Source organism: Equus caballus, chromosome 23, assembly GCF_041296265.1.
Source record: "Equus caballus isolate H_3958 breed thoroughbred chromosome 23, TB-T2T, whole genome shotgun sequence".
Classification (NCBI taxonomy): domain Eukaryota; kingdom Metazoa; phylum Chordata; class Mammalia; order Perissodactyla; family Equidae; genus Equus; species Equus caballus.
Genome location: NC_091706.1, coordinates 52,072,128 through 52,090,646, shown reverse-complemented (window position 1 = coordinate 52,090,646; position 18,519 = coordinate 52,072,128). Strand labels below are relative to the sequence as shown.

The window sequence follows — 18,519 nt, the reverse complement described above, 5'->3', positions numbered from 1 at the left end:
TATAACAGAGTTTAATGTGGTAAAACAAAGAATGTGTTTACAACAGTCCTGCCTGTGGTATGGAAAGTGCTCACTAAGAGGATGACAAAGATTTCTGAGGAAAAGTGGGAGCTAATGTTTCCCACGTTTCAGCCCCCTCTGGGGTTTCCAGTCCCGCCTCTGGAGTGGAAGTTCTTGTCCTTACTTCAAATGATGGCAGTGCCCTTTAGATCTCTTGTTTGTCTCATTAAGAAATTGTTACTGTTGAAAAAGTTCTGAGCACAACATTTTCTATCATGCCTCAAAGCCTTCATCTCGTAGGAGACACTCTCCTCCTTTAACTACCATTTCCACTGTGCTGTCCTAATGTCGCCTCAACTAAAATAGAACTCGGCATCTCCTCCTGGAACTCAGAGCCTCTCAGATTCTCCATTGTTCTCATTCTCCCGTAATGGCCCACCCCATCTTTCTTGACTCCTGCCTCTCCCTGCCCTAGGCTTCTCCTCTCCTAACGATTTGGTTTGGGTTTCCCTAGGAGCAGACTCCAGGACAAGGCTTGGAGCTCACGTAGTTTACTTGGGAGGTGCAGAAAACACTGAGAGGAAAGCAGAGGAGGACACAGGGAAGGAACACTGGCAAATAAGGGCCCATTATAAAGCCAACCTCGGTGGGGAGATTAGAGCTTATTCCTTGGAGGGAAACCCTGGGAGATGGTGTAAAACACACACACGTGGTAGCCCAAATAATGCCTCCCCCTGCAAGATGTCCTTGTCCTAATCTCCTGAACCTGTGAGTATGTTACCTTATATGGTAAAAGAGACTTTGCAGATATGACTAAATTAGGGAGCTTGAGATGGGAAAATTATCCTGGATCATCCAAGTGGGTCCAAATTAATCTCAAGGGTCCATTATAAGAGGTAAGCAGCAGGGTCAGAGTCAGAGAGAGATTTGAAGGTGCTCCACTGCTGGCTTTGAAGATAGAGGAAGGGGCCAAAAGCCAAGGAATGCAGGCAGTATCTAGAAGCTGGAAAGGCAAGGAAGTGCATTTTCCCCTCGAGCCTCACAGAGGCTATATATTCTATCTTATCCATCTTTCATGTCGACATAGAGGAACACAGCTCTACCAACACCCTAATTTTAGCATAGTAAGACCCATTTTGGAGTTCTGGCCTCCGAACTGTTAGGTAACAGATTTCTGTTGCTTTAAGTCTCTAAGTTTTGGGTGATTTTTTACAGCAGCAATAGGAAATGAAGGCAGCACACCTCAGAGTTCTTCCACCTAAAGGGCAAGGGAGCTGGGGTGTTTATGCATCAACTCCTGGAAGTCGTTGGCTGAGGGCTGCTGGGGTGTGGGGTGTTAATTCCTCAGCTCGCAGGTAGAGGGAGGTAAACACGGGCAGTCAGAAGCCAGCCCGAGCACACTGAAGTGCTGAGACTCCAGAGAAATGGGGGGCACCCGCAGAGTCTGCCACTCTGTGCCCTTCATCTGCTCTTCCTGTCTAATTGGCCCGTACAATCATCGCCCCTTCAGATCAGCCCTTCCAGCCCATCTTCCCGCCACCTTGAAGACTAATCTTCCTAGAAGAGAGAGACTTAAGTGGGTTGCTCCCTTTCTCAAAAATCCTCACTGCTTCCATAGGGAAAGATCCTTACAAAAGGAAGCCCAGAATCAGATAATCAAACTTGGGGCTAGATGCCTTGATACTTTCCTCTCAGTCCTTGAACTTTTCAGTTTGGGTATACAGAAGGGACAGCTGATGTGCTCGGGTATCTATTTGTGTACAGAACTCCAGGCTTGGCATCTGAAGCTTCGGAGCTTTGAAATGTGGATCCCTTAGGTCTGCATTCCTTAGAATAGCAGTAACACCACGAAGAAGTGCGAAAATTGATTTGAAAAGGGAGAAGGTTAATTAAAGGAAACATTTAAGATGTGCAGTCGCCAATTGACACTAGAGAACCAAGCCTGAGAAAGTTCTGCACATTTCCAGAATGTCACACATATATTTAGGTAAACTCAGAATCTAAGGAGACCTAAAAGCTGGAATAACTTCAGCATACCAAAGCGAGGACAGTCATCCTTCCTCCTCTGCCTGCCCTCGTAGGAAGTTCTTCAAGTTCCAGAGGCTTCGTGTGGCAGACTTCAGGCTCCAAGGACTGCCTTAACATTTATCTGCACTCCTCACAATGATTTTCCCAAGCTGTGCTGACTTTGTGCTAGATGTTGGTTCAGACCATAAAAGGGTAGAGAAATGAAAAAGAGAGTTTATACATTTTTAATGGATCAAAGATAAATATGTTTTAGAATTAGAACAGAAAGTGCTGATGCCGGAGGATTTTTTTATCCTTGTTTCTGAGTAACCAGGACAAAAGGCAGAGCCTAAGAAAGGAAGGAAACTAACCTTTCCTAGTACTGCACAGGGTGTTTAGCTCACATTGACCTTCTGAAGAAGGTATTACTATTTCCACTTTACAATGATGAGGCCAAGGTTCTAAGAGGTTATGCAATTTGACTGATGTCATAAAACTAAGAAGTTGGTCGTTTGGGATTGGACCCTCAATCTGATTCTAGCGTCTATATTCTATCTTATCCATCGTTCATGTAGACATAACTTGCATTTGTATAGTGCTTTTCAAAGCATTTTTCTTATGCTCTCTCTAAACTTCGTCTGTAGTGCAAATATCAATTGCCACATATTACGGATGAAATTTCAAAGGTTTGTCTTTCCCAAAGAGATCCAGCCAGTAAGTAGTGAAACAGGCTCTGCTCTCATGGCCTTTCCAGTCCGTCCTCATGTCCAGACCAGAAGGGGCGGCTTCACGGTGGCCAGAAACCAGTTGGTAGCAGGCAGTTCGTTTCAGAGAATCGATCTGGTCAGGAAAAAATTAACTAAGATTAAGTGGTTTTTTTCCTCAATTATTAAATTAATGAACTGCTTAATAAAAATTTGAACAACACAGAAAGGAAGAAAATAAAAATTGCCTGTGATATCACCACCCAGAAATAGTCACAAGTATTATTTTGATACATTTTCTTCCAGTGCATGTAATATGGGTATGTATGCATACTGTACTTTTAGATAAGTAAGATCATGCTGTATATAGTTTAATATCCTGTTTTTCTAATTAACAGTAGATGATGAATGTTTCCCCAGGTCATTAAATAATCTTAAGAAACTGCCTCACAGACGGTAATATTGCATGAACGTAACCTTTATTTAAACATTCACTTACTATTGATCATAGAAATCATTCCTGGTTTTACCCTATTACACGTGACGCTGCAATTTTTGTATGTAAACATAAAATTTAAATTTCCAATAGCAGTGGATGAGAGGGCCAATTTTTCCATCTTGAGTGTTATTTTAAAACTTTTGCAAGATTGATAGGTGAAAACAAAATTGTTCTAATTTGCATCTTACAGATGGCAGCCAAGCCAAACTTGCTTCCCCGTGTGTACTCTATCAGGTGCGCTGAGCCACACGCAGTACCAGGTTTGCTGCTATGCTGCCCCAGTCCTCAGAGACCAGCTGTAGGTATGAAGATGATCCGATGTTAAAATAATTCCCAGAACTCTTACGTCACACTGGTGCCACCATGAGAGCGCAAACCTGGGCAGAAAACAGGTCTTACTTATCTTTCTTGTTCCCAATTCCTGGCTTTGAGCCAGACACCTAGCAAGTTCTCAGTAGTAGTTTTCTAGTTGAAAACATTACAGTAGAGCATATGTTCTAATTTTGGCCTCCTGACTTGCTCTGTGACTTTTAATAAGTTAGGTCACCTCTTTGTACCTCCATGTGTTTGACTACAAATGAGTGGAAATGTGATGTGACATGCCGTGTGAAGTAAGTGCGAGAGAAATGCTGCAGCTTCCATACATTTCATTTTGTCTCCTCTTTGTATTTTCAGAGTCTAGCACAGTGCCTGGCACATAGGAAGTATCAGGAAGAGGAAGGAAAGGAGGAAGGAAGGCAGGCACAGACGGAAGGAAGGGAGGGAGGGGCAGGGAGGAAGGAAGGTGAAGGAAGGAAGGGAAATATTAGAGCTGGAGGACATCTTACAGATCTCATTTTAGAGGTCATCTTCTTGGTGATCATTTTATTTTATTTTTTTGGTGAGGAAGATTGGCCTTGAGCTAACATCTGTTGCCAATCTTCCTCTTTTTTTTTCCTGAAGAAGATTATCCCTAGGCTAAAATCTGTGCCAGTCTTCCTCTACTTTGTATGTGGGATGCCTCCACAGCACAACTGATGACTGGAGTATGTCCACACCTGGGATCTGAACCCATGAACCCAGGCTGCTGAAGCAGAGTGCGTGGAACTTTAACCACTTGGCCGAAGGGCCAGCCAAGACCATTTTATTTTTGTAAACACAGCTACATTAGCATCCTTACCTTATATGCACTTGCTAGAATAAATTTAAATAACTAGCTAGGGAATTTTAATTTGATAAAAATTTCCCACATCAAAACATCTTTGTGTTTTGCTTTGTTTTGTTACTGGCCCTGGTCTTAATATGTCTTCAATAATCAAGAAGTATAAGGTTTTTGCTGTTACTGGAAGCACACCATGTATGGAACAATGATTAGATTACAAACTTATTTTTCATATGAACTTTGCAACCTTACCTAAAAAAGCTAATTTAAATAAATACTTAGGAAGCCAGTGAAAACTGGAAAGTACAAATTATGTCTTTGAAGATCTTCTTTTAGAAATAATGGACATGTTTATTTTAACCTGCTAAATATGTGTATTTTTAAATGTTTCACTACTTGGTACACAATATTTCTAAATATACAGTATTTCTAAAATGACAATTAAAATAATTTTAGGTAAGCTGGTGTAAAGAAATCCATGCTAATCCACTCACAGCTTTGTTTCTATCACTCATTTATACAATGAAAAATAGCAGATTTTTTATGCTTTTCTCAATTCCCAAGTGATTTCTCTAGTTAGAACAAATTAGTGCCCAAGAAAAAGGCGTTTATTATATAAATGCAGAAGTTATTATTACAATTTTAAAAGCCTTTGATGCAGCCACTTACCTGAAGGACTTAATTCGCTGATGAGATCTTAAAACATTGATGGACATATTGTTTTTTGATTTCTTAGTTTCTATTGTGAACTATAACTGCTAAATGCCTAAAATATAATCAGTTTCTCTTCTTTAGCAATTAATAATTTTTCCCAATACTCAGCAAGGACAGCATTTAGAAGAAAATAGCAGGACATGGCATATGACCTATTGGAAGTTATCTATAGAACTTGTCATGTGAGTACATGACTCAGTTATCTTATATGCTCTGTTATTAGGAAAGAAAAGCTCAATTCGTTTTAGAACGATGCCATCAAGGTTAAATTAAATTATGTGTTTGAAATTAAATTACAGATATTTTTAAAGAAAGGCTATGCATTTTAATTTTATATCTCAAAGCATGTAATAACTGGACTACACATTGAATTTTCTTTAAACAACTGTATTTTTACAGTTTAATTCCTGCTTCATGAATGAGACTTAGTCCTTTGAATGCAATATTTTCTTTTATCTTTCTGAAGATATTAAAAATAGTCTTTGTGTAATATAATTTAAAACATACCAAAGGTATAAAAGAACAATATAACAAGCAACTGTAAGCCCAAAATGCAGCTTAAGAAATCAACCATTACAAAGTTGAAATTCTCTGGGGCCTGCCCAGTGGTGCAGTGGTTAATTTTGCACATTCTGCTTCGGTGGCTCCGGGTTCGCCAGTTTGGATCCTGGGTGCAGACCTACGCACCACTTGGCAAGCCATGCTGGGGTAGGCGTCCCACATATAAAGTAGAGGAAGATGGACATGGATGTTAGCTCAGGGCCAGGCTTCCTCAGCAAAAAGAGGAGGATTAGCAGCCGATGTTAGCCCAGGGCTAATCTTCAAAAAAATTTAAAAAAAAGAAAGGAAAGAAAAGAGAAGAAAAACAAAGTTGAAATTCTATGTATGCCCCTCTCAGTCACATTTCCTTCCCACTCACCATCTAGAGGGACCCTTCATCTCGCATCTGGTACATACTAAAATGTAGTGCTTTACAGATTTAGTAGACAGGTATGAATCCTTAGAGGGTACATAGTAAAGTTTTACATATTCCTAACTTTATAGAGATCGTATTTTAATGAATCTGGTCTTCTGCAATTTACTTTTTTTCAGTCAACATCATATTTGTGAAATTTACCTATATTGAAATCTGTAGCTCTATATCATTCATTTTAAAGTGATTTATGGCTTTCACTTATATGAATAGACTGCAATCAATGTATCTATTCTTTTTGGTGAAGAGTTAGATTGTTTCTGGGTTTTTTGCTACTAACAGTGCTGCTGTGAAGAATCTTTGCGCCTCTCCTAGTGACACGTGCGAGAGTTTCTCTGAGATAAATCCCCAGAAGTGGAACTGCTGGGTCGTAGTTTTTCAGCTTTCACTTTGCTGGATACTGCCAAATTGCATTCAGGGTGGGTTTTACCAATTACAATTTTTCTTTTTAAATTTTTTGCATGGTCTCTGTTACCTTCAATCCTTTTTTCTTATTAGGTTGTTTTTCGTATTAGGTTGATGTTTGTTTTCATCTCTTTCACTGTGGGGCTTTTCTCAAATATGTGGTGAAGTGTCAGCCATTCCTATTTAAGGATGAAGTCCAAAAGAGCCGCATAGTTTGAAGTCCTGCGTGAGCGATGGGGTAGGGGATGGGGGTTAACTGTGGACTTCGCTCCAAGACAAAGTTCTTTAACAGCAGCACTATTGGCCTTTGGGGCTGGATAATTCACCGTTGTGGGGGCTGTTATGTGCATTGTAGGATGTTTAGTAAATTCCCTGGCCTCTACTCAGTAGATGCCAGTAGTACCACTCACCTCGCTCTAGTCATGGCAATGAAAAATGTCTCCAAATGTCCCCTAGGGACAACTCCCCCTCAAAGCCCCAAGTTGAGAACGTCTCCTCTAGGATGAATAAGTAGCTGGCTGGTGTTTTTGTTTGCCCCAAATTTAAGTTTCTAGAGGCCTTTTCTCTGGAGTCATTCACTTTCTCCAGAAGGATTTCTCCAGTCTCCTGTCCTTGATGGAGGAGGAGCAGATCAGTCATGCTGATGAAGGGCGTGGTACAGCTTTTACTCAGTCCTCTGTTTTCACCCTGTGCTCCATGCCGGCCTTTGGCTGTGTTTGGTATCCCTGAGTCCAAAGCCTCCTAGGTTTAATTTCCTCTGACTCTCAGCCTCCTGTCCCCATAGGGTAGTCTCACCTGCCTGAATGGTGTGAGAAACAAGGGTTTGCAATTGTTCACCTCTATAACCAACATTGGCTTCATTATCCTGTATAGTATATCTTTATGCACATCTGAATTCTTTATGATAAATTCCTAGAAGTAGCATTAAAAAATATATGCAATTTAAAATGCATTTCTCAGTGTATGCATTTTCAACCCTTGTACATACCATGCATATTCATCTAATCACAGTTCTTTTTCTTTCATTTGGTCAGCATTCAACTTTAGAAAGTCTTCAGGCTGTTAGTTTCCTTGTAGATTTCTCTTTGTCAGAGAATAAAAGTAAAATAAATTATAAACCCTCAATCAAACAAGTATTAGAAAAGTTATTTTGTTTCTACCCTCCCCCCCCATACAAATTAGTTCTTAAAGAAGATATTAAAAGGGAGAGAAAATTCTCCACTGGTGGGGAGAACAAATGCTTATGTAAATGCAATCTGTAAAAATCTTGATGTGGCCCCGCCCTCATATAAAATACCTCTTACTGAAACATTTAGACTGAGAGGAAAGTGATTGAGTCAATTGCTAATAATATTCTGTAGGAATACCTTAACCTATCAGTTGAGATTTCATCATTTATTTCCTGTGCACGTAGGGCATTATTTTCCTAATGTTTTTAAAACGGATATGTTTAGAGCGAATGCTGTAATAATTCAGAGGTGTTTTTTTTAGAGCATCTTGGTTAACCGTGCTTTAGTGGGCAAATGCGTTCCAGCGCCACCAGTTCATTGTGCTTTCGTGACGCCTTAGAGGGGCAAATTCTAATTTGAAGAGCATTTAATGTATGTTAATCTTCTAAGAAAGCTTCTATGACCATTTTTTTTTCCTCCCTCTGACCTACTTATTTTTTTAGATATTTATCTTATGTGAAGAAGACAACCAGAAACTTAATTTACTATAGTTAATGAACAAAGACACTTAGGAGGGAAGGAGGGATGGGAGGAAGGAAGGAAAGCAGGCAGGGAGACAGGCAGGCAGTCTAGCTAAAAAAAAAGAAAGAAAGAAAGAAAAATTGCCTTGCAAATCATCTTTGTAAAACTCAAATTCCTCCTTTCCCTAACACTGTTTTCTGTACGTGAGAAGCATCTTAAAAACAAAACTGACCTTTTAGGAGGAACAGAAAAGACACCTTTAGTGCTTATCAGTCTTGTCAATGTCCTGTTCTATTTCTGTCCTCTAAATGTACTTGATTGCGAAGAACACTGTTTTAAACCTCGTCACACTGTACATATATAAAGGGTAAGAGTTAAAGTATATAAAGGCAATGATTTCATCTATTGATTACTTGTCCTTGGTTTTGAACAGGGCCAACAACAACTGGAAAAGAAATAATTACATTCTGTAGTAAAATGATGAATAAAGTAATAAATGTTTATGGCTCACTTATTATGGGTCAGATCTTGTGCCAAAGAGTTTCATTCATATATATAGACACATGGATACATACACAGGTGCTCACAGAGGGAGGCCAACGCTTTCATGGATGTTACCTCATTTTACTCTTGTAAATGCCCTGTGAATTGATGGCATTTCCGTTTGAGAGACAGAGACATAAGCTGTGAGAGGTTTTGTGGTGAAGTGACTTGCCAAAGGTCAAATGGCTAACAAGTGTGTATTTTTCAGATCTGGTAACCGATGAGTAGAACTTGGAAAATGAGAGGATTTGGTAATTGTAAACATTTGGTCATTAATCAACATTTATTCATCCAACAGATTTTTTATTGAGCACCTTCTGTGTGCTGGGCATTTTGCTGGGTGCTGGGGGACTGCATGAAGAATATGAAGTCCCTGCCCTCATGCAGCTTACAGTCTTGTGAAGGAAAGAGACAATAAACATAGCCAATAAGATAGAGACACATAGTGACAAGTGCTAAGAAGAAAACTAAAACAGGTTGTGTGGGTAAAGAATGATCATCTGAAGGATAAGAAGCAATTACTCTATCTGAAGTCACAAGATCCATAAAGCATCTTTTTCCTTGCAGTTCAGAAAAAAAGCATGTTTTATGTTTTGCTACTGGCATATTTTATCCACAGAGAACCTAAAACATATAATTAAAGAACAAAAGAAAAGTCTTAATAAGGTGGCTTCAGTTTCATCTTGCATTATTGTAGGCCACCATCCAACAACATCTAAATTACAGTCCCACTTTTTCAAGGATGACCCAAAGAAAATCGACTCAGGTCGTTATCAGGGTCTGCAAAATTCAGATGGGAGAAAACATTGTTGATATCTGTCTTTGAAAGTCTGTTCCCAAAGTTCAGGTGTCAACTCTTTTGTGACTTTTAAGGACAGGTGACTTGGTTCTGCTTAATATGATTTCCTACAAGGCCCTAAATGAATTTTAAAATTATACTTTTAATTATGTTTACATAATTACCATTCATTGATGGCATAAGTATGTCATTCAGTATCCACTGCTTTAGGGATGGGATAATGTGGTGAATGTCTTGCTCATCCCTTCCTTCTTTCTGTGGATGGGAGGTAGTAATAGTGTACATGTCTCTGGCAAAAGACCTCACATTTGACTGTTTTACTCAGCTTTCTAATTCCATTATTTGCCTGCAAATCCATCTTCCCTTGGAGTGTGAAGCTAAGACTTTGGAGTGGCCTGAGCAGAGGGGAGAAGAGGGGGAGCTCATGAAAACAGCTCTGAAACTCAGGCTCCGTGGGTACCGCTCAGCATCTCAGGGGAGGCACTTTTGTCCTTGCACTTGCTGTTTCTGAGTTGAAGTACAGTACTTGTTCCATGCACTAGTATTTTGCAGTGAGGGGTGTAAACACCACTGTGGCTCTTGAAAAGATCTGAGTGGTACAACAAACATTTTTAATGATTATATGCTTATTTTAACATATACTAGAAAAAGTATATAATCGGTATATTAAACCTGTGATTTCTCTAAATTTATTGCCTAGAATCAGCAAGGAAGTATTTAAGTGAAAGACAAATGAGTCCACTTACAGAGTAATGAGTACACTTACAGTTAGTGCTAGTATGGTTAGTACACAGATATGGCAAAACCGTGAGAGTGACATATCGAGGACTAAACCTGAGCGAAGACAGCGTTCACTGTGATCTTCACTCACCATGAGCTCTGTGAAGACTCGTTCCCTGTGGTCCTTTTCTTAGTTTGCTGATAACCTCCTCTGCTCATGTTTCTGTGTGCCCATGAAATGTCCTCTTCCCCAGGGGTAGATTTCACGGCCTAGTTGGAAATCTAGTTGGCCTAGTAGATTTCACTTCCCTGTTGGAAGCCCAATAATGTGAGTGGTGGGGAGTCAGCAGGCAGCCACATTGAGCAGTAACCCATTCTTGAACCTCTGGCTCTTGAATTTCCCTTTTGGTTGTGTGCATAAAAGACCCTTCCAAAGTTTCTCTTACATGCAAGTGCATCCTACCTTTGCGGGGATTCCTCTCATTCTTTCTTGGGTACACCTCCAAAGAAGGAGAGTGTTCCAGTGGACCAAAGATGAATAAAACATCTTCCTGTGCTAGGCTGCTGGTGTCTGAAATTATCTTGGGCAGCTTCACAGGTATTAATTATTTAAAAAATTGTCTAGGACCTTGTTGTTTGAATGTGACACTGCTTTAGTCTTTGCCAGTGCACACGCACACGCACACGCACATTCACATACACTCAAAGAAAGAAAGCAGATAGACCTCCCTTGGTAGTGACTGTACTTCAGCTGACCCACACTTTTCAGCCCTACAGGATCCACTATGCAGTGTGTACATTCATTATTTAGCACCAGATGATATCCAGTGAACCACAGAGGAAAAGGATTTGGAACCAGACTGAACTCCAGGTTCACCACTTACCAGAGTCTGAAAGTGGCCTTATTCAAGTGATTTGTCTTTGCTGAGCTTCAATTTCCTATAAAATGGGGGAAATTAAATGAGAATGTATAAAAGCCTACTGTAGTAATCAGAATCCTTTGTATTTTGTTTAAACATAATTTTAAAAAAGAAAATACAGTAGCTTATGAAACTGGATTGTCCGGTAGCTTCAGGCATGGCTGGATCTAGGGAGGCATCCAGCATACCTTGTGGGCATGGTCTCTCTGTGTCTCTTGCACTCAGCTTTGCTTTTCTCTCAGTTGGCTTCATTCTCCAGCAGGCTCTTTGTACAGGAAATGAGAAAGCCACCAGCAGCTCTTTGCTTACATTGCATCAGCTTACCCGTCTTAGTCCGTTTGGGCTACTACCCCAAAATATACTAAAATATGCCAGAAACTGGGTAGCTTATAAATTTATTTCTCACAGTTCTGAAGGCTGAGCAATCAAAGATCGAGGTGTCCAGTGACAGCCATCTTCCTCATTCACTGACAGCACCTTCTTGCTATGTCCTTACATGGTGGGAGGGGTTAGGGACCTCTGTGGGGTCTCTTTCATAAAAGCACTAGTCCCATTCATGAAGGCTCCGCCCTCATGATCTAAGCACCTCCCAGAGGCCCCACCTCCTAACACCATCACATAGGGCATTAGAAGTTTCCAGCGTTTCCTCCACCAATCCCAGCATTTGACCAGCTTGCGGCTCTGGGCTCGAGGTGAGATACACTGACTAAACAGGCCTGAGTCACCTGTGCCCATGAAGCTGAGGGCGGGCTCCATCCCAAATCACATGGACTCACAGTAGAAGCGAGAGAGGTCCTCCAAGAGAGCCGAGGTACTGTTTCCAAAAAGAGAAGTGGATGCTGGCAGGGAAAACATCAGATCTAGTATAGGGGTTTAGACATGGGAGGTGGCCAGAAGTAGAAGCCTTTGCTTCTGAGGATGACATTAGATGTGCCACACTAACGAGTCCTTTCCCCTTCATGTCAACTGGCCTGTGGCATTTACTCCTTGAAAACTATAATAAACACAATGTCATATATCACATTGCCATACTCTCTCTAGTAGGATGAACGTGCTGAGCATTGGTCAGATATGTTGAAAGAATGCTCAATAATTCCTTAACATCCAAGTCTCTTTCACTAGCTCCCCTTGCTAATGAGAATATCAAACCATCACAACTCTATCCATCTAATTGAGGCTAAATTGAGTAAACTAAGAACCTGACCTTTGGAGAAAAGCTCAAACCAAGAAAACTGTAGGATGAGTGGCTGATTTAGTTGCTGTTTTCCCCTCTTTGAGGAGTCCTAGTGTAACCACTGCACTTCCCTCTCTGGAGAAAAGGGCACTGGCTGGGCAGCCACGAAAGCTGTTCCATTTATGGCTTAGACCACTTAATGAGCACCACTGAGCCTCAGTTACCTTATCTGTAAAATGGCAATAATGGTATTTGTTTTATTAGGTTGCGTTGAAAATGTGATGATGTAATAAGAAGTAAAAAACTAGGAAAATAGCTGATATCGATGCAGTGCCTAATATATTCTCTCTCCTCCCATCTCAATAAATGGTTCTTTCATTGTAGATTTATAGTTTTAATAAACGTACACTAATTTGTTTCGTAGAGTTTAAAGTCTCAAATTTATGTAAGATTTGGACAAAATTAATGAGTATTATGTACTCAGGGGTAGAACTAGGGGTTTGCAGCTTAACCTGATGAGACATTGTATTTATTCAAATTAACAGAGTAAGAATTTAAGTTCTTGGGGCTCCGGGCATGGCATCAGAGGACGTGCAAAATAAGAGACATTCCTCTGACTTAGAGAAAGACGTGTATGTTGGGGACAGAGAAGAAACTGAGAATCAGTGAAATGATAGAAAATCTCTACAGAAGCACTCCAGTATATTTCCTTAGTGAAAGTTATTCACCGGGAACACATTCTGATTTGTATCTTTAAAGGGATGATAAAAACAAAACTCATTCCAAGGAAATTTGCTTTCTGGTCAACTTAACTGAAGTTGCAACTCTTTTTTAAAATGGCAAAAATCCCTAGCAGTGTCTCATAGACCTCAGTCACTATTTGCAATCACTTTTAGATTTAGCTTTCAAATTCAGATTTAACAAAAATGTGATCAGCTTATCAAGGGGCATCCAGCATCTTCTCAGCAACATTTCCAGGTGTTCCCTCATTCTGGTTGTGTTGCAATACAAAGGAGATACCATTCCCTCATTTTGCAGTAGAAGAAAGTGAGGTTCTAGAAGAGTTACATGCCTTGCCTCAAGCCACACAGGCAGTAAACCAGAAAGCTGGTATTATCGAGCTCAGGTTTGCCCTACTCTAAATCCAGGGCTCTTGTCTCAGAGTATTAGAGGCATGGTCTAAGCTGAAATGGAGTTTTTGATTTTTCACATTTAATTGTACCTTTCTTCTTCAAGATTTCTACAAGCCGAACAAATTGATTTGCAAGTTATTTATAGAAATCATTTCACCCATCACTGAAAGCAGCCTTTGCAGAGCTTTTCAAAAGCATGCAAAAATATTGCTTGGCACTTTAATGAAACAGAAAAAGGATAGAAAGAAATTATTGGAAACTACAGAGTGTTTATGCATAAACACTGGAAGGCACCCATGGGGGCCTAAGACTGACACCCCAGTGAACTGCCTGGGCTGATTAACATTTAAGTAACCCGGACTTCTTATTCATTGCCTGGGTCCTCTCAAGGGGTCTGAGCTCCTATCTGGAATATTTGGAACTGAAATTTCATGGCCCAAACCAATCCTGTAACTTGAGGTATTAATCTTCATCAGTAGTTACTGGTGGGAACTAAGTCAGATTCAAGGAGGGAAGCAGTGGTCACAGTAAGAGAGTAAGTGCTGAAGTCACGTGAGTGGGACAAGGGAAAACCTCAAACGGAAAGTGAGCCATGAGATGAAAGATTTGGAAGCCCCAAGACAAATTGAGAAACAAGACCTGGGACACAGTTTGACAGTTGTTTCAGAATGAAGAATGTAACCAGCGTGAGCAAGTTAGAGCCCTTTTCTGTCGCACCCACTGCCTTATGGTGGGACCACCCAAATAAACTAAAGGAATTTGCTTTTCTCTTTGCTCCCTAATGGATTCCACCTTCAAGTATTCCACATGAATTCCTACAGAGTTTCATAATGGCTTGTAAGATTTAAGTAGCTTTAACTATGCACACAGGGGTAAGGAACATCCTATTTTGCACATTCCATGCCCAAAATACAGTGAATTGGTTAATCCATCCAGGCTACCATGATAGAGTCAATGTGGAACCAGGGTCGGACTTAGCTCTGCAATGCTACCATCTTCTCATCTTCTGGGATGGATTTCTCCAGGTTTCTTATAAACCTGCTCTCTTCACCATTTGGCTTCCATAATGGGAAGAGCCATATTCCAGACATCAACAAGTCTAGAAGAAACTCACCACCCTGGAGCCCCCAAAATGTTCAGAGGTCTTCTTTGCCTGTCAAATAGACTCAGGGTTTCACCTTCCTTAGTTTTTTGGTGCTGCCATGCTCAGTTATAGTGTGGGTCTGTAAAGTGCTACCCTCCCAAATTACACCTACTGACTAGTTGGGGAAATGTACACCATCTCTCCTTGACCGTCACAGAAACTGGTTTAGACCCTCTTGGTCAAAAGGCATCATGAGTACTTCCTGAACAAGGTTTGCTCTTAGGATGGCGGCCCTGGCTCTAGAGGAAGACCCCTTTGGGGAGGGGTTTCTCTTCCACTAGGTGCAACATCCTGACTTCCATGGGGGAAAGGGATCTGTACTGCTTTTAGCCCAAACCACACAGCTGAAGGAAGACTCTGTCTCTCTTCTGGGCCTTAGAAATTTGAGTGAAATGATATCAAAACAGAAAAACAAAAACCTTGGAGCTGATTGGCCCCATAGGGAGATGCCTATTGGTTCCTGCTGCCCAGGATCCCAGAGAACCCTACGCCTGGTGTTGCTAAACTTGATTCTTGATTTTCTTCTGATCCAGTCAGTTCTCCCATTTCTTTCCAAGGAATTCCCTTTTCCATGTTAACAGAAAGTTTGTTTTGTTTATAACCATAGAATCCTAAGAGGGAGATGGTGAGGAGCCAGAGACACCAGGAGGAACTGTCAGGAAGTGGGAGAAAACAGAGATGTGTGGAGCCGTGTGCCCAGGACTGGTGGCTCCCAGCCCGGTGTCCTGAGCAACTGATCACCATCAGCATTTGTAAATGTTTTCCCCCAAAATGTTTCTTAATGCCCCCATTTAACCCCAGGAAAGCTGCTCTGTCTGTGTAAAATGTCAGTCCTGTTTGCTCTTAGTGCTCTTAGCTAGATTTCCCTCACCCGGCGTGGTGATCCTTGGAAGCTCTAATTGGAAACCTCCAATTAATAGAAGTGGGGAAATGAACTAAACGTTATTTAATTAATGAAGTGTGGTTGGCCACATCTTTCATGAAAAAATAAAAAGACATTTCTGGGAGATTAAAAAAAAGTTCAGAGCACAATTTCCAGGCAGGATGCCAGCTGCTGAGTGTGTGTGGTGCGGGTCACTTGATCAGAATGGCTGTGTGTGAACAGACCAAATGGCCCTCTCCTGCTCCAGACCCTTCAATTTCCAGAAGGGCAGTGAACTGCTCTGCACCCTTCCAAATGGAACTCAACATCCGTGTCCTCTCCCTGAGTCCTTCTCCATTCCTGGTGCTGAGGCCGTCATTCCTTCCCCTTTGCTCCATAGCACTGTGTGTGTGACCTGTAGTTCCCAATCTTCAGTTTTGTAATTGTTTATGTGCATGCCTCTCTCCCTCTAAACAGTGAACTCCTTGCCTGTGGGGCTTTGCTCTCGGTGTTTCCACCACAGCACCTATTACAGAGTCTGGCACACAGTAAACATCAGTAGGTAATGTATTGTTCTTTAAAGTGATCTGCTCTCCTCTCGTTGGCAAATGCCCTGCACTAGAATTTCGTATCAGCATTCTACTAGGAATGAGGTTTGTGAAGCTGAATGTTCATTGTGAGTTCCTGGCTTTACTGCAACCTTAGTTCATCTGCATTTTTTACCGTAAGCCTTTTTTTTTTTTTTTTTAAATAATTGCTTTCAGTTTTGTTTTGTTTTTTAATCCATCTCGTGCCAAGACAGTACAGCCAATCAATACGTGAAGTAAAAAGAGTAGAAAATGGATTTCAGCTGTTACTTTTTCTGGGGTTTCCCCTTTGGGCTCTACCTTCAAAATTCTTCCACGTCTTCCATCACTTGCCTAGAATAAGTACACATTAGTTTCAACAATTGTCTATTGTAAGGGTAACTCTAAATGTGTCTCTCTGACCCCCAATTAAAGATGCTGTGCTGTTCCTTACCATGCGTTCGTGTGTTTACTGACGCTCCCTGGCCTGCTGCAGGGTCACACCAGAGGATGTGCTGGTTATACTTTGCCATGGAAACAGGCCCTTCCTTTGGGGTTTGCTGTGTGCCATGGCGACAGGGATTGAGACTGCTCCACTTCTGGGGTTTGGCATTGAACTTTTTTCCCCCTTTGGCATTTTAGTTAAAATTTACAGGAAAGAAAAACAGCTATAAAGGAGAGAGTTACTATTAGAGGAAATGGACATCTTTATTCTTTCTAGTATTCATTAGCAATTTAATTTAAGGGAATATTGCTCCCGTTTGGGCTTGCAGAATGGCCCAGGGTTTTTACTCAGCTTCCTAAATTTTACATGCAACTATCTACCACCGGTACCAAAAGGAACACTGAATGTAACTTCATGTGTGCTGCCTTAGACATTGAGAATCTTACTCCTGTCCCAGCAAACATTTCTAGATGTTCATCACTGCAATTCAGCATTGTTGAAATTAGCGTCTCACCTCTGGTAAATGTTCACATTAAGCGCATCCGTGATGCAGGATAATGAGTTTCAGAGGCCCCTATTTAGGTCCCAGTTCCAATTAACCTGTGGCAGAGAGAACTGCATAAGAAATGTCAACAGTAAAGTGAAGCTGGTGGATTTGGGCAGAAGAAATGATGATTAATCACCCTGGTGGAGCCCATCAATCAGTGCCTATTTGTGTTGCGTGAGGGAGTTGTTTTTGCAAACTAGTGTTTGTCACTCCCCTCTCAAATATGCTGCACACATAATATACTGTTCCCCAGACAAAGGTTGACTGAATGAGTCTCTAGAGAGTAAAAGGAAATGATCGCCCCACTCATTAATCTATAGATCCTCCTATGTACGTGTAATGTTCATGTTAATTGAGAACAAAGACAATTGCCAAACCTGCTGTTGTGTATTAGCAGGCTCTACTGTTGCCCATCACCTTCTGTTTTATGGTTGTGCTACATAGAGAGTGTCTTGCCTCCAAAACTTCTTTTAGCTGAGCCATGTGATGAGGGACAAAGGGAAATGGAGACGCCGAAATCCCACTGAGACCCAGTTTCTCTGCTGGACCACAGAAGGTTTGCTTTCTGCGCTGTACCCCAGACCCCAGCTGGGTCAAGCTATGGGATACAGCAGTGAACAAAAGAGACAATGATGCCTGCCCACGTGTAGATTGCATTCTAGAGGTGGAGGCCAGAGAATAAACAAAATAAAATAAGTAAATTAGGTAGGACGGTAGCAGGTAGGAAGGGCTATGGAGACACAGGAAGCAAAGAAGAGAGGTAGAGAATGCTGGAAGGGAAGGGGGCTGCAATTTGAAATAAGGTGGTCAGGGAAGGCCTCCTTGAAAAAAGTGACATTTGAGCAAAGTCTTAAGGGAGGGAGAGATCTGAGATCTATTGGGTGTCTGGGGTGAAAAGCATTCCAGAGAGGAAGATCAAGGTCAAGACGCTGAGATGTAGCTGGAGAAACATGAGCAAGGACAGGTGAGGTCAGAGACATAAGGTAGCATGGAGACCCTGTCTATCTCGGAGCAGAAGCCAACAGACCAAATGGCCCTCACCTGCTCCAGACCCTTCCATTTTCAGAAGGGCAGTGAACTCCTCTTCACCCTTCCAAGTGGAACTCAACATCCGTGTCATCTCCCTGAGTCCTTCTCCATTCCTGGCGCTGAGGCCATCATTCCTTGCCCTTTGCTCCATCGCACTGTGTGTGTGAAGACCTGTGGTTCCCACTTTTCAGTTTTGTAATTGTTCATGTGCCTACCTCTCTCCCTCTAAACAGTGAACTCCTTGCCTGTGGGGCTTTGCTCTCGGTGTTTCCACCACAGCACCTATTACAGAGTCTGGCACACAGTAAACATCAGTAGGTAATGTATTGTTCTTTAAAGTGATCTGCTCTCCTCTCGTCGGCAAATGCCCTGCACTAGAATTTCGTATCAGCATTCTACTAGGAATGAGGTTTGTGAAGCTGAATGTTCATTGTGAGTTCCTGGCTTTACTGCAACCTTAGTTCATCTGCATTTTTTACTGTAAGCCTTTTTTTTTTTTTTAA

The 18,519-nt window shown here is 41.3% G+C and overlaps 1 protein-coding gene and 1 long non-coding RNA gene across 6 annotated transcripts in view; one reads left to right on the top strand and one right to left on the bottom strand.

Moving 5' to 3' along the window:
* Positions 1 to 18,519, top strand: part of SLC24A2 (solute carrier family 24 member 2) — a 244,875-nt gene that overhangs the window by 74,751 nt on the left and 151,605 nt on the right. The gene's annotated exons all lie outside the window — the stretch shown is intronic.
* LOC138920301 (uncharacterized) lies at positions 1,952 to 2,470 on the bottom strand. The gene is made up of 2 exons (XR_011431209.1): positions 2,379 to 2,470; positions 1,952 to 2,193 (listed from the first exon to the last, which is right to left on the bottom strand). It is a non-coding gene; the product is annotated as an uncharacterized lncRNA (long non-coding RNA).